Below are 15,882 nucleotides of genomic sequence, written 5' to 3'. Positions count from 1 at the left end.
GGTATTTGCAATAAGATTTTGCAGTGTGTAAACACAAGTCCAAAATATATCTATGGGCTGGTAAGATTCATCCAAGTCCCTTTGGCATGGGTCACGAAGTCTGATGTGTTCAAAAGCATCTTCTGTTTTGCCTCCTGAATGTCTCCATGCTCTCCTACACTGTTTGAGGACCTGCTGTACCTTTCAGCTCCTAACATGCTGGAGGATGACCCAGCAAAGCAGTTTTATGGAATCAAAGTAAAGTTTAATTTTTTATCTGATGAAAGTGAGCATAGCCAATGAGTCTGGCTACAGAATCTCACCATAAGAGAAGTGCTATTTGCAGCACAGTAGGTCAAACCAAATAATCTTTTGCAATATTCCACTTGATTCTTTGTGTCTCATAAATGATGGTCTGATATAAAGGTCTTTCAAAGGATTTGTTTCCATCTATCCCCACAAATCCTGGGATCTTATGTATTCTTTTTGCCATCTGCTTTCTTTTAGACCTAGCACTGGACAGAGGCAATATGAGCGGATATTGATACTGCCCCTTGGGGGGATCTGTAACACATTGCAGATGCAGCCTTCAGAGCTGGTGAGGTAGGATCACTCTAAAGAAGCAATTTACTTGGCCATTTATTTCTTCTATCATCCCACTCTCCAATCTTCCATTATATATATGCTGTGTCATACCTCGCCCATATCGAGCATTTCCTAAAAAAACAGCAAAGCTAAATTTTAAATGGAAAATATATAAAGCTTATGTAATAATTCTCCTTAATCAGCATCTGCTGATGAGTTTTATATTTTATGGCACTTTTTCAATTTTATATTTATTTACCATATCTATAAAAATGGCAATAAATCCCATAAATGTTCAGCACTCAGATGAGACTCGCTGTGAATCCCAAGATACAGCTCCTGACTAGATCACACACAGAATGACGAAGGATGCATAAGTAACTCAGTGGGAAATGGGAGCCATACTTGGGCACATATTTTTTGCTCTTTGTACCTGTGATATGCAAAGGCAATTATGTTTATTGGTGCTTTATCAAGCACTCTGGCAGAAAAATGCAGAGACATTGTAAGAGACATGCTTCATTTACTTGCAGTACCTGACTTTCAAGACATTTCAGACACAAAGGGAACTCAAGAAATATTCTATTTGCTTTTCCCCTTGTCCCACTTTAGTACTAGATCTCTGAAAATAATGGATTTTATACTTCAGTGGCTCAACCTAGAGAGAAAAGGAATAGTTTATGTTGATATGATTCTTTTTCTTAAGGTTCTATATAATTTTAAAGTCATAAAATAGTAAATATTTATTCTTAAAAGCAAACAAACATTTTGAAAAGAAAACAGAGTATTGAAAAAAAAAAAAAAAAAAACCACAAAACACAAATTTAAAACTTTAATATTTTCTCAACTTTGGAATTAGTTTTAGACTTCAGCCAGTGCCACTTCAGCCAAGTGTATCCATGCATGACAATGGTTCAGTGTGTAGGACGTCAGCATTGCAGCCAAGGACATACCCTTCTTCTTGTGGTCTTCTCAGTTGCTGCTGTCCCTGCTGTCTTTTCACCATTGTGGCCACTCTGCCTCTCTTTCAAAGGAGCACTAGAAGCAGTGACCAGGAACATAAACAAGGCTCAGATACACTCATCTCTTTTGTGTTTCTGCCTGTAGCTCAGAGCTTAAGTGGAAAGATAACATGGAGTAATAACTGTGGTCTAATGTATAATTTTTAATTTGTTTGCAATAGCATCTCCTTATAGCCACACCTTTAGAGGCACACAGGTGCATATCTGTAATTTTGTTTAGCCTCAGAATGCAACATTTGATTAACTATTTTTTTTTTCTCCCATAATGTATTCCACCTGGTACTTTATTACTTGCATGGATTTAATGTAAATCAAACATGTCCAAAAACCAAAAAGGAAAAAAAAATCTTTAGAAAAGAGCTACCACTGCTTGACTGTTTTCTGTCAAATTCAGTTAGTTACAGACTTTTTAATTGGAAGATAGTTCTTGCTATTATGCTTGACCATTCATGCAGAATATTCTCTCTGAATTTTTGCACTGGCTGAATAGTAAAAGAACAAAGAATTAGATTTTAAGAGGTTAAATGACAAGCTGTTAATTAGATATACCACGGCCAGACTCACATAATTAATTAATATATCAATCAGACACCTGGTCATTGTTACTCAAAATCCTAGTGGGAGATTTGTTCTTATTCTGAATATGAAGATATTATTGGTCCTTTGAACTTGTTTAAATACATAGCTGCATTACTAATTTTGAGTCAAATATACAGACAACTATCATCACACCATGGGGAATGCTGGCCATATTATTTTAAGAATTGACATAGCCCATGCAAATACAAAACATGTGACTGGCAAATTCGAATTGTCTCATGTTAAAGAAATTTATAAGCCTATGATAGACGACAGCTGAGGATATTAAAATATATAAAGTCTGTTACAAAAAGACATCAATTAATTAATTACTAAGCAGAAATTCAGTGAATACATCATACTATCCTGAACTCAGTTTCTATTAATGCAACAATTATTATAGATTTGCATTGAATGCTGGAAATGGCAGGTCGATAAAAGAGAAAACAGTGGGATGCTTTTGCAAATATTATAGAAACAAACATAGCAATTCACATTTCATCACAGTAACCTTTCAGAAAACTTTCATATTGGTATAAACTGAATACGGTCCCACCACTGAAAATGACCTGTGCTTACTGGAGCTAGTACTCCCTTCTCTGTGATTTTTGTCTTAGCACTGTACTACTGCAGCCTCTGGGAAGGACTTGGAGGTAGCAGACAATGCAAATGCAGATAACAGGAATTGTTCTCAGGAGCTAAGAATTAACTCCTTCATCTTCTGCATATGCATGCTCTGCATGGCATGGAAAGAGTTGCAGCCCCCTTCTTCAGCCAAGTGTCTTTGGAAAACAAGGACTTCAATTTGACCACTTATCAAGCCTTTAATTTGGTTTTCCTCTGCTGACAGCAGTATCCCCTAGGCCTGGCCTTGAGAAACCAGACCTGTGAGAACCCCTGGCACACCCTGTGAGTGTAAAATGGGAGGACAGAGAGGTGGAGGTCTGTGGTGGTTTTACTGAGGTGGGCAGCCGAGCTCCACCACAACAGCTCTCTCACTCCCCCTCTCCTCAAAGAGGAAGGGGGAAAAAATACAACACAGAGAACTTGAGGTTTGAGATGAGAAAGGTTTAATTAAAGGGAAAGGGAATGCGGAGAAAAAAAAAATAATTAAGTCCACGTGGAAGCACAGAGGGAAAAAATTATTCTCTACCGGGAAGTAGAGACGAGCTATGTTTGGCCACGTCCTGGGAAGCAGGGCCTCAAAACGTGTAGTGGTTGTTCAGAAGGAACAGACCCCTCCCCCATGAGAGCCCCCCTTTTTACTGCTGTGTGACATCAGGTGTTATGGAATATCCCTTTGGTTGGTTTAGGTCAGCTGCCCTGGCAATGTCCCCTCCCCATCACTTGCCCACCCCCAGCCTGCTGGCTCTTGGAGGCTTGAAAGGAGTCCTGATGCTGTGCCAGCACTATGCAGCAATAGACACAACACTTGAGTGATACCAGTGCTGTTCCAGCTACGAGTGCAGAGCACAGCACTGTGTGGGCTGCTGCAGGAAAAAGGTGACTCCAGCTCAGAAAGACCCAACACAAGGCCCAGTGAGGGCTGTCATAAGGAACTTCAGCATCTCAGCAGCTGCAATGATACCCAGCTGCTGTGCAGCTGCACCTTGAGCCCCACTCCAAGCCATCTTGCTTTCAACTGTGAGCTGCACCCATGAACAATTACTCAGGGGCTTACAATAAGTAGCTGTGAAAAGCAAACTGTTGTCAGTTTTGCCCTTTAGGGTCCACAGCTCCACTGGAAAAATGACAAAGCCCTGTTGGCTAGAGAAAGCTGCTCTCCTTGGGGCCACCAGGATCTCCTCCAAATGCTGCATCCGCTCCCCTTCCTTGTGCCTTCCCTCAATCTCCCTGTCCACAGGGATCAACAAAACACCTTGAGCTGGCCCTGTGCCATGGACTTATCCAAAAGTGTCTGCAGCATTGATGCCTGTACTTTTCAAGTGAGAATTAATTGATAAACCAGTCCACTAGCTCTCAGTTAATTTACTTGCAGAACAGATTTAGATCCCAGTAACTAAATGCAACTTCTACGTTACAGGCTATCCAGAGATGTAGATGGTTATGGGGTATCCAGAATCAATACCAATTCACAGAGGATGCTACCCAGGGCCTGCTGTTAGGACTTTCATTTCTGGCTTTAATGAAACCTGCATTCTACATTTGGTCAACAAGATTTCTTGCAGCAGTAAACTGCACTTTTTACAATGTGTCTCTGCTGTGGGAAGAATAATCCACTCAGCCCCATAGCTTGCTCCTTTGCAAGAGAAGGCCCGGCTTATTGGAGTATCTCTACTTACCAGCTGTACAAATAATTTTTCTGTAGTTATTTAATAACTATTAAACTTTCTTAGTGTAAATATGTATATTGTGATAAGTATTCAATAAATGAAATGTTAATATTATTCTATATTAAGCAATTTTTTATGAGTGTCTTAGGAATTTAATTGGTCTGGAAAAAAAAATGATTTTTTTTTTCCCGCTGTTGCACAGGGCATGAACCAATGTTAACTCTTTTGTATTAGAAAACTCAGCTGTTTTCAGTTTCATAAGCTGGGCTTTAAAAATGCAGCTTTCTATATCCCATTTCACACTCATTTATTGTCCAAGTTCATGTATAAATGAAGGTATCAAATTTGGCATTGATTTAATTTTATTAGAAGATCCCAAAGTCGAAAGGAGGATACCAGAGAACATGATATGGGACGTTGAATGATATGTCCATTATCTTATCCTTTTTGTTGGTCTTTATAGTGCAAATGCCCATGCGGTGGCTTGACATGCAAGGACCAGAAATGCACTCAGAGCAGACAAACAAAGACGTTCCCCTGCTGAGTTTGTCAGGCTTCTCACTCTGGGGAAAAGCATTCAAAGAGAAAGGGTGGGGCCTTCAATCGCCCCCGTGTAACATGGATAGGAAAAGCCCAAATTCAGCAGCACATAGGCAGAGAGCTTGCACTGCTACCAGGACACACAAAAATTGTTGATTCTAAAACAAGGCATCAAAAAGCAACACACTGATATGCTTTCCCTTGGCTGTTCTAGTATCTTCGTATCTGTAGTGCCACACCTGCACACATCATTACCAGAAATCAGTGTCAAAATTAGAGTATTCAGAGTAAAGCAGTAAAATTGTTCTAGCAGATGAAAGCTTAAATTATAACAAAAAGGCTATAAGATCAAAACATATATAGTTTGAGTTTAAAAAAAAATGTGTTGGTAGTAATGTGTAAAATTAATTGGCTAATAAAATTGCAATGATGTTGAATATTTATTTAGCAAGCTGCACAAAACAGTAATTAGGAGTAATGGGATATAAAGAGTAAAGATGATATGTGGGACAGTTATCAGGATGTGTCAAAGCATAACTCATTAGCTTGTGAAAAGCACTAATGATGAACATGGAATATTAACATTTTGCAAATAAAAGGTGTACTTGGCAAAGCACAAAAAACAGTCTCAGGAAAAATTAAGCTTCTCTGACACCAGTTTTGTTGTTTTATTTTGTTTTGTTTTCTGCCATAGCTGTATAAACTATCACTCTGGAAAACAGTCAGATTATATGGGTATAAATGAGAGTGATTCAAACTTGTTCTACAGCTAGAAAAGACCTAAGGTGATTGTGACTGTGGATAGTTCTTGTATTCCCATAGTTAAATTTAATCAGAAGTGTTTATATACATGTATTTGGGCTTAAAATATTGGGCCTTTGACCCAAGTTATCAGCCACTCCGGTGCTCAGATGAGCTGCCTGCATTTGCCATTTACCAGTCTAGCACTGACAATGACAATTAATGATGGTCGTCTGTGGAAATGAATTGTGACAGAGATATGGTCATGCCCCTGTGGGTCAGGATAGGCACAGTTCTATAAATATGGAGTATTAGAAAAACAACAAGCAAACAAAAAAAAAAAACACAAACAAAAAAAAACAAACAAACAAAAAAAACACACTCTGTGGTCTTCTTAGCTTCTCTTCTGGTGTTAGCTTTTTACCAGCAATGAATCAAAAAGAGTAGATGACTATTTTTTCTCCTCCAAATAATGCATTCAGCAGAGATGTTATTTTGAGTACTTCAGTAGAAAGATTCTATTTAAATGATGGGAAATGACAAATGCTAAAATGAATTTTCAAGGAGGAAATGCCTTTTTATGTTTATGAAATGAAATAACTAACTTTTTTTAAAACAACATTTTTAAATTTTAAATTGACAACAATTGCAGGAAAAAGGTTTAGGAAAAAGGTTGAGTAACCCATAAATGAACCCATTTTATACTTCATTCTGAAATCAACCAAAACATTCTGATTTATCCCACAATGAATCCTCTATTATTTATGCAGCTTTAATTCTGAATCATTGCCTCCAACAAGGATGCGCAGATTTTTTTCTAACTGAATTTCTCCTGGCATGCAGGCAAGAGCTGATTTTCTGTCTACTAGATCAATCCCTTAAGTAGCTTTATCCTTTATCACCTTGAAAAGGAATCAGTGCCAAGCATAAGCCAAGCACTTATTTTCCATAAGTAATAAACTTGTGATTATGGTGATCCTACACAACTCGCTTTGTCTTTTTACATTTATCAAGGGGAAAGGAAACACTGATTTATATTTTATTAAACAATGGTGCTGATGCTTTGTAAACAGAAATGTTCAGATGATTTGAGCACACCTGGGGATATATTCATCACTGGACTTGTAGTATTTTACCATTTTCTGGTGCTATTTTAAGTTATGAGCATATGCAGAAACTGGAACATGGTTTCAGTGGGAAAGTAAGCACTGCAGATTGATGAGAGGCTTGCAGTTTTCTAGTCACTCCCTTAGCGTTTTGTTGAGCCTAAATTGGTATACTTTAGCTCCTAAGTGGAGGTGCTATTCAGAAATGAGTTGCAGGGAATGGCTACTACAAATAAGCCTAATGTATACTGCAAGGGATTATTTCACAGGCATTCAGAATCAAATATTGAATATCTAAGGCCTCCTACAAATACTATTGCTGATCTGTACATAGTTGCTTATTTATAGCATATAATACAATAACTGAAGAATATAAGTTTATATAACATAGAAATAGAAATGTTTTCATGGTGAAATTGTATTTTGATTAAATTTCATTGTTGAATTTTTTCAGTATTTGTTTAAAGTGCAAAGAATGAAAACAAAGAAACAACAACAGAAAAAGTAAATCAAAACAAAAACAAAAAACCCACACCAGCTGTCCTTCGGCATCTGCTAATAAAAATCTATGTCTTAGAGTAAATCATAAAAAGTAATCTGCCTACTAACTGCAAATTAACCACAGAGCAATAGCTTTAGGATGATGTATACAGGAATAAAAATTCATCAAATAGCACTCCACAACCAAGGGCTTGAAGTAAATCAGCATTTTTAATGCACAGAATGATACACAGTGGTCAGTTCAGCACTGGTGCAGGAATTTCCTTTTGTTTCTGCAATGAGGCATTTAAAACATTCTCAGTCAGAGCAGCCATAGGGCTCAATGACCTTTGGTTTTGACCTAATGTATTCCCGGTCCTTGGTAGCAATGCAGAGAGTTAGAACAAGAAATTTAGGAGAGGAGCACACCTCGTGCTTCAGCCTGCATGTACTGCTTGTCAACATCTCAGAGAAATGTCAGCATGTGAGTATTTTATCAAGCTGTGTGCACGCACATGTGTGTTAGCAAATAATCTAGTAACAGCAGACATACCGTAATTATGCCTGAGCTGATTAAAGTTCCAGGAATAAATGACTACTTTTCCTGCAATGGTTACTTCCATCACGATTCAAAGCTCAGTGCTGGGATTCAGTAGGAGTCCTGCAATTTAACAGAGAAAGGATTGCATCTTTAAGTACATAAAATACTTTGCTAATTGCAGCTTGATGTTCTGGCAGTTAGAGACCACACACACTGCCACATTATGGAAGCAACCAGCAGCTCTGACTGCGATGGATTCTGTTCAGACAGGTACTGCTACTATGAGGCTGTATCCTTTGGTGGCTAATAGTAGTCCCATGCTCGTCAGTGTCCTTGCTGCAGAAGTCAAAAGTGTGGTTTGAGAGCTCCAGCTAGAGCTCACTACTCTCTGATCACCTCTAAGAAACTTCCCCATGAAAGCAAAACTTCCTCAGCTTGTTTCCAGCCATGCGGGTTCACACAGAGGTGAGAGACACACCTCTGTTCACACAGAGATTTCGCAAGAATCAAGGCTGAACCTTCCTCAGGCCATGCCATGATGCAATGCCTTTCAAAGGACCAAAAGCAGTAGAGAATAAAACCTTAGCATGGAAGCCAAGAGGACTGGCCTCTTCCTGAACCTCTTTAGTGCATTCCCCAGCAATGTGTCAAATGGGGCAAAAATTCTCAGGAGGCTTATTTAGAAATGAACACAGTAGCAGTGCTTTCATACTTACAGAGGGTCTTTACTGAAGTCCTCAAAGCACAGGGAAACCCTCACTATACAGAGAAAGAGCATTCTATGGACCAGCCTTGGAATGAAATGTTTTCAGTTTACCAGCCTCTTCCTATAATATAACCACTAGACAAAAAATAACAGTCTTCTTTATAGTCTGCGCACTTTTACAGCATAGCAATGACTTGTACCTAGAGTTGTTGCTGTATTTTGTTAGGAATTCTCACCAAACCCAAACAATAAAAATTCCTTCTGCTGGTAGTCTTAAAATACATGACATACCTTGTATCACTGAGCTGCGGGAAGAGAAGCAAAAGGAACTGCAGTATTTCTGTGCTGCTGAACTCATGGCAGAGTTCAGTCCTAGGCTGATGTTTGGCCTTTGCCCAGGTTTTTGGAGTCTTCCCTTTAATTTTGCTGTAAGTGCCAGAGGGAGATAGGAGTGATGTGCACGGACAGAAGGATCTTGTGCTTACAAATATTGTTTTTCAAAAAAACAGAGCTTATGAACAGTATTTCTGAAATATATTACATACCTTGAAGTTTTATGGATCCCCAATGTGCTTTATTTTAAGATTAGTAGGCCCCTTTCAGGCAGGGACTATAAGAACTGTGAAAAGAGAGCATTTTATTTTGAAAGTATGTTTTTTTTTTTTTTTTTTAGTTTATTTTTTATTTATTTTTATTCTTGTTTAAAGTGACCAGCTAACAGGAGAAACATTTTGCAAGAAGCTTAGACATTACTTTAATCAAGATTTATGAAATTATTTTTGTTTCTAAAGGTTTGCATGAGATACAGCAGTGAAGATGGGAGAAATAATAACCAGTTTATATTTAAATATCCACTTTCTCCCCTGGAGGGATTCCAGAGTACTTTACAAACCATCAGGCTTAGTATGCCACAGGGACCACTTGTCTAAAATGCCGCCTCCTCTGGGGTGGAGCCAAGCAGGCATTTTCCTACCGATACTAGCAAAATGTAATGCCTTGGCACAGAAACTAAGAAATACCTTCTCTGGCTAAAACTGGTTAAGAGAAGTTGTGGTACAGAATTCCTCATCTGTCTATACATCAGATTTGATGCCCTGCAGTTACACTGTCCTTGAGCCCAAGGACAGCCCTCCTGCCCAGAAGGTGCTCACCTGCTTGTGGCAGTGAGGGTTTGTACCAAGCCATTGTGCTGCAGGCCCTCAGCTTCTTTGGAGATAAATTCTGACAGGTCCTTTTACTGTGAGAAACCTCCTACATGATCTTCGTCAATCTGTGCCTCAAACTCCCATCCCAAAAGTACTTCCCTGTGCCTACCCCTTTTTGTGCTCCAACTACATAGTTTCTAAGACTTAGAGACTTAGAAAGACTTAAATCTGAGCATTACCTATACCAGAGAGATGATTTTCCTCCAAAAGTTCTAAGACATATAAATGTCTTGACTATATTCCTAAAATGCTTCCTATTCCTATGGCTGAATCTTCTTATTAAATACGAACCTCAGCTCCCTTCAGCCCTTTCGATCTCAATAGTTGCCAAAGAAGTTTCTGTATCACCTCATTACATTGCATTAAACCTCCTTCTGGTTACTATGAGTGACAAGAACGTGCACTGGGACATTGGTGTATTGGACAATCCCTGTTTCAGTGAGGTAACTCAAATCCCATCTGCCTAGGGCCAGACTGGATTGCTGTCTGTAAGGAGATGGACTCCCACCAGTGGGTGGACAGGTATCAACCTGCTTTCTCTGCCTATTAAGATCATTGTAAACAATTTTCCTTCCAATGAAAGACTCTGACATTTTCATATTTCTCCTAAAACCCACTGGAGTACATCTGTTTCTAAATTTATGGGGAAGAAAAATCTGAAGACTTTTCATTTTAGAAAGTTCTACAATTTATCAAAATGCTATCTTATTGGAGTCAAGGTGGTTCATGTTGTCACTGTAAATATAACATACAATGATACCATTTAAATCAAACTTAAAAAAATAATTGAATAATTCAATGTTGAAAAGAAAGCAAAATAAAAATAGAATCAAAACAAAAATAAAGAAAATTAAATGCTGTTTAAAACTGTTGAAAATGTCTTTCAACTTAACCTTCTAGTGTTTACAAAACGTTTTTTCAGTTAAAACAAACAAACAAACAAACAAAAATCCACACCTGTTTCATCATAGATTTATCCTCTCCATAGCTCCTCTTAGTTAGAACTCCAGGTAGTAGTTGCTTTCTAGCACATTCCAGTATGGGTGAGAGACTTTGAATGTCTTCCAAAAAGAGCTTACTTTGAGGGGTCTGCTTCCTAGTCATCTCCAAAACTCTTTGGGAATTATCACAAACAGCAAGAAATTCAGAACTGATTAAACAGCGTAACTTATATAAGGGAAAAAAAAATTTTTTTGCTTTTGATAATTACTTTCTTATCTCACCCTAAAAGTATTGTATGCAATTGATTTACATCTGTAGAGGATTCTGGTCACCAATGTGAGCCTTTAATGGAAATGAGCAGCATTGCTTGTTGAATTCTGCATTTTTTTATGTAGTGAAAAAATACAAGTGTGAAGAGTTGAAGACAGGTCTGCCTGCCTGCACCTCATGTGACTACCTACTTACATATGAGGTGCAGGGCTTGATATGCTCAGGTTGCATCCTTGCAGCTAAATTAATTCAACCCAAGGAGTTATCCACTGCCCTGATGCAGAATGGAAAATATTTTTGCTGATCAGGGCCAGCCCTTTTTAAGTAGGCTCTGGGGTAGCTTTGCCTAGGTAGTAACCTTGCTGTAATATACTGTAATATATACTATATATATATATATATATACTGTAATATATAATATATATATATATATTTTTTTTTTTTTCCTGTGAGATATTTTTTTTCAGTGAAATTTAATTCAAGTGTGCACTGAGTTGTGCTGCAGGCCACTTAATTGGACTTTTAATAATCTAGTACTGAGGTTATTGCATTTCAAGCCCTGGAATATATCAGGACTTTTATCTATCACTGATGAACAGAGCAGGTGGAGGTGCAGCCCTGTAAGTGTGTAAGTCCTGGCATGGACTGCACACATTTTTGTCTTGAGAATTCAGCTGGTTCACTGTAAAAGAAATCCCAAAAGTAAACTAATATTTATGCAATACAGGCAGTAAGGGCACAGGATCCAGTGCCTGCAGTGAACTCAGGAGGTAAATTATTTGGTAGTGTAGACATGCCCTAAAAAGAAATAAATTACATGGTTAAGGGTATTTGCCTGTTACATGATCATCAGAATGGAAAGGAATTGCTGACAAAGTTACTATGGAGTGTATTTTAGTTATCATTCATGTAGTTTTCTACATTTCCATAATAAAGTTCTTCCTCTTTCACACATAGACTCAGTGCTTATGAATGATGAAATACTGCTTACTGAGAATACCATAGGGAAGTAATTTCTGATCCCATTTGTGTTTCTTAGGTTCAAGAGGAATGTTTGCTGTTTGAACTAGTTCCCCTTGACTGCTGTCAGCATACAGCAGAAGGCTTCCCAGTCTTCAATCAAACACAGCATTCTGCCATTCCACTAGTTACTGGAGATGATGTGAAAGTTAGGTGTCATTGTGAACAGGTCATCTAAAATGCTGGAGGAGAAACTTGTTCAAATCAGCACTGCAGATGTATGTTAGCTATAAAGGAAGATTAGAGCACTGATTTAGACCGCAAAATTATATTTTAGAAAGTTAAGGGAAATGAATGATGACTTGATAGGATTGTGCTCTTGGGAAAAGTAACATAAACTTCCATAAGTACTTTCTTATGTAAAACGTTTAAGTAAACATGTAGCTGTAAGTTTATATAACTATGGAAAGCATGACATTTTCCAACATATAAATTGGTCTGAAACCGTTGATTAACTAAATCCCTCTTACAAATTTATCACAGAAGCTTCAAGGTGTAACTTCATTAACAATTTTCCCTAATTTATTAAGAATATTTGGGGACTGGAGATATGGAAAAATTATATATTTCCCCATGGCATTGCCAAGGGCACATCTACATAGCAAATAGCAAAACAGCTGTAATGATAAAGAAGAATTTCTGTGGGATTTTAGATATCTTTTTCTACAATTTCGAACAATGATAAAAAGAATCTATTCTATTCCTTACTTTGCCGCTTTAAACTGTAAGGTCATCCCTTCCCTTCCCTTCCCTTCCCTTCCCTTCCCTTCCCTTCCCTTCCCTTCCCTTCCCTTCCCTTCCCTTCCCTTCCCTTCCCTTCCCTTCCCTTCCCTTCCCTTCCCTTCCCTTCCCTTCCCTTCCCTTCCCTTCCCTTCCCTTCCCTTCCCTTCCCTTCCCTTCCCTTCCTTTCCCTTCTGTAATAAGTTCTATTCATAGAACAATAATTTTAACACAATAGTCCTTATTTTGCTAAGCCATGGGAGAGTTACAGGCAATTGTTGATTTTTACTGAGTAAAAAAATACCAAGGACAACAGAAACATTATCCTTACCTTCACTGGGGGCAGGTAACATTTTTTTTTTTGTAACTGACTGCATTTTAAAATGCAATTCGATAGGAAATAATGAGCATTATCTTAACTTATTTTTAGTTTAGCTAAGAAGGTTGGTTTGTCCTGATCTAGCTTGCTTCTACTGACAGTTTACTCCCAATCAGCATTACCACTGCATTTACTGTATTAATATGCTCTTAATATACATGGTTCAATTATTTTGGGTCACTTTACCTGCTTTTAAATATTTGGGCATAGCAATCTGCTATATAGATCATATATAACAGTGAACTATTTCATGATTCAAGCATCCATAAACACATGTGGATTTCAATCCAAGTCAGCTAGGCATGAAGTAAATATTCAGCTTGAGATATCCCCGCATGTACCTTACCTACAGTGTTACAGAACATATTAAAGTGAGGACTCTCTCCACTATGCTATTTCTAACCTTCAGAGCATTACCTTGGACTGATGTTGGCCTCAGGCTGGACAAAGGCCATGACCAAATTCAAGTACTATGATTTATTTACACGAGAGGCAAAGAATGTGACTTTTCAATTAAAGCCATTTCTTACAGAGCTGCAGGATCTCATTTACTTGGAATGCAAAGCCTTTTCCTAGTGAACTAAACTCCTCCAGAGTTAGGGAATGCGTTTAGCAGTCTGTAATATTGTATGTAACTCTGGTTTTATCACATATCTATGCTTCCTCCTGAAGAGTTAGGTGGCATCAGTGAATTCTTATTCAGGTGTCAAGTCTATATGGCTTGATCCAAAATTTAGCAAAATGCTGGTCTGTGTTTCCAAGGTAAAGGGACTGATTCTAATCTCACTTAAAACTTTGGGTTTATGAAGTTAATCTTAATTTGTACTCACAGCTGTGATTACCTCCTCTCAGCTACCTACTCCCAAGACTGCAAACTCATGCAGAAGTCTTGAATGCATCTTTGCGCAAATCATCAGTCACTCTTTAAATTTCCTCAAGGTAAGATTCTGCATAAAAGAATCAAGCATATATTTCGCATATATTTTTCTATTCACTTGGAGTCACACCCATGATAATCCGAAGTAAAGAACAGCAATTTTCCTTTATGGAGTTAATGGAGTTAAACTGATGCAATGACATTAAAGAGAGATTCAAATACATCTTCCTGCAGGATAAAAGGGAAGTAAGTCAGTGGCTTTGGTTTAAGATCAAAATCTGGCTTAAAAAATCACCCTTCAGTGAACTTTTCCCACTCACTCATTCCTTCACTTCCTTCAGACCCTTTATAAGCAGCTTTGGATATATATGGGAGTCAAAAACTATTATTATTATTATTGTTGTTTTTGTTGCTATTTTCCTTTAGCAGCTGAAATTAAAGCTACCAGGTGGAAGTGATACTGCCGACTAAGCAAGTATCCTCACAGGCTAGTGTCTCAAGGAAATAAGTCCGGCAGAAGGGAATCAGTGATAAGCAGCAGCCCTGCATCCCCTGCAGGCATCCCCTGTCATTCAATTACACCCAAGAGCATTCGGCGAGGAGCAGAAAGCTACTGCCTTAATTCTGCCCACAAGTAAATTCAGCCCGGAATCTGAATTACTGTCTAGAGTCCAAATCTGAATGAAACATGCAGATTTTTTCCTGTATGTCTTTATTGATAAATTATTTCATTGAAGTCTCAAGAAACCAGAGTGACTCTTTTCTTACCCATGAATCTTTCCCAAGAAATAAGCACATAGTTCCAGAGGGTGGCTTAGTTAGGTTGAAGAACCAGAGAGCTTTAGCTCTTAACTAAAAAGAAAATGTGGTCACCACCTCAACTAATATTTCTACCACTAACAAGAGAGGGCTTTGTGATTTCACAGAGGGCCTGTGATCTTCATTAACTAACTGACAGGCAGAGAGGGTCAGGAGACAACTACCTAAAAACTAAATAAATAAAATGCTGTTGCTTATAATACAGAAAGACCATTCTGCTCTATCTAGCTCTATGAATGGCCTTATAATCAGGTTAGAAAATCAATTTTAGCAGGCTAGAGCACAGCTTTAACCTCCCTCAGTGTTAACTGGACAACAACAGATGGAGCAGATGGAGCAGTGTCAGAGGCTGTGGGAGCAATTGGGATGTTGAAGTTGAAGAGTCCCTCAGGCAAAAAAAATAAAAAAAATCTAAGTGTAGTTTAAATCTTGGGATTTCATTCAAGCTTAGCTGAACTTTTAATTCATGTGGTCCAATGGTCCACGTGGTTTTGAACTCTAAAAACAGGTTTGCAACAACTACTGTGCTGCTTCAGTGTGCAGCCAAATCATTCCTCCTGCTTTGGTGACAGACAATCCAGGCAGATGATTTATTTGCTTTTGGAATTTTTCACTGCAGATTTTAGCAGTGCATTTTAAAAAAAGCACATTCCTCATAATTCAGAATGTATTGAAATTTGCCATCTGCTTCCCTCTAAGTATCTATAGGGTTTGCTTGACATCTGGAGCCCATTACTCTTGGCATTGGCTAATCCACAGCCCCACGCTTTTGACTCCCCTTTTCCTAGATATTGGCATTGTTCTCTACAATTGTGAAACAAAGGCTCCCTATCACCTCACAATCACTTTTAACCTTTTGGGCATCATCAAAATGTGCATCTAGAGTGTGAAATTGTGTATCAACAAGAATGTGAATCTTTTCTTCACACGACAGAGAGGAGCAGGAGTACTGGCAGATGAATCCTCTACTCCAGAAATGTTGGCAGTTGAGACAAAATACCATGAAGTGGATAAGAAAGATATATGCTGGGATAACTGCTGCACCCCCCATCTGGCACACACTGCACTCTATGCACC

The sequence above is a fragment of the Netta rufina genome (genome assembly GCF_964035555.1).
Source record: "Netta rufina genome assembly, chromosome: 1".
In the NCBI taxonomy this organism is placed as follows: domain Eukaryota; kingdom Metazoa; phylum Chordata; class Aves; order Anseriformes; family Anatidae; genus Netta; species Netta rufina.
The sequence above is the reverse complement of the archived record's forward strand: the minus strand, read 5'-3'. Positions refer to the sequence as shown.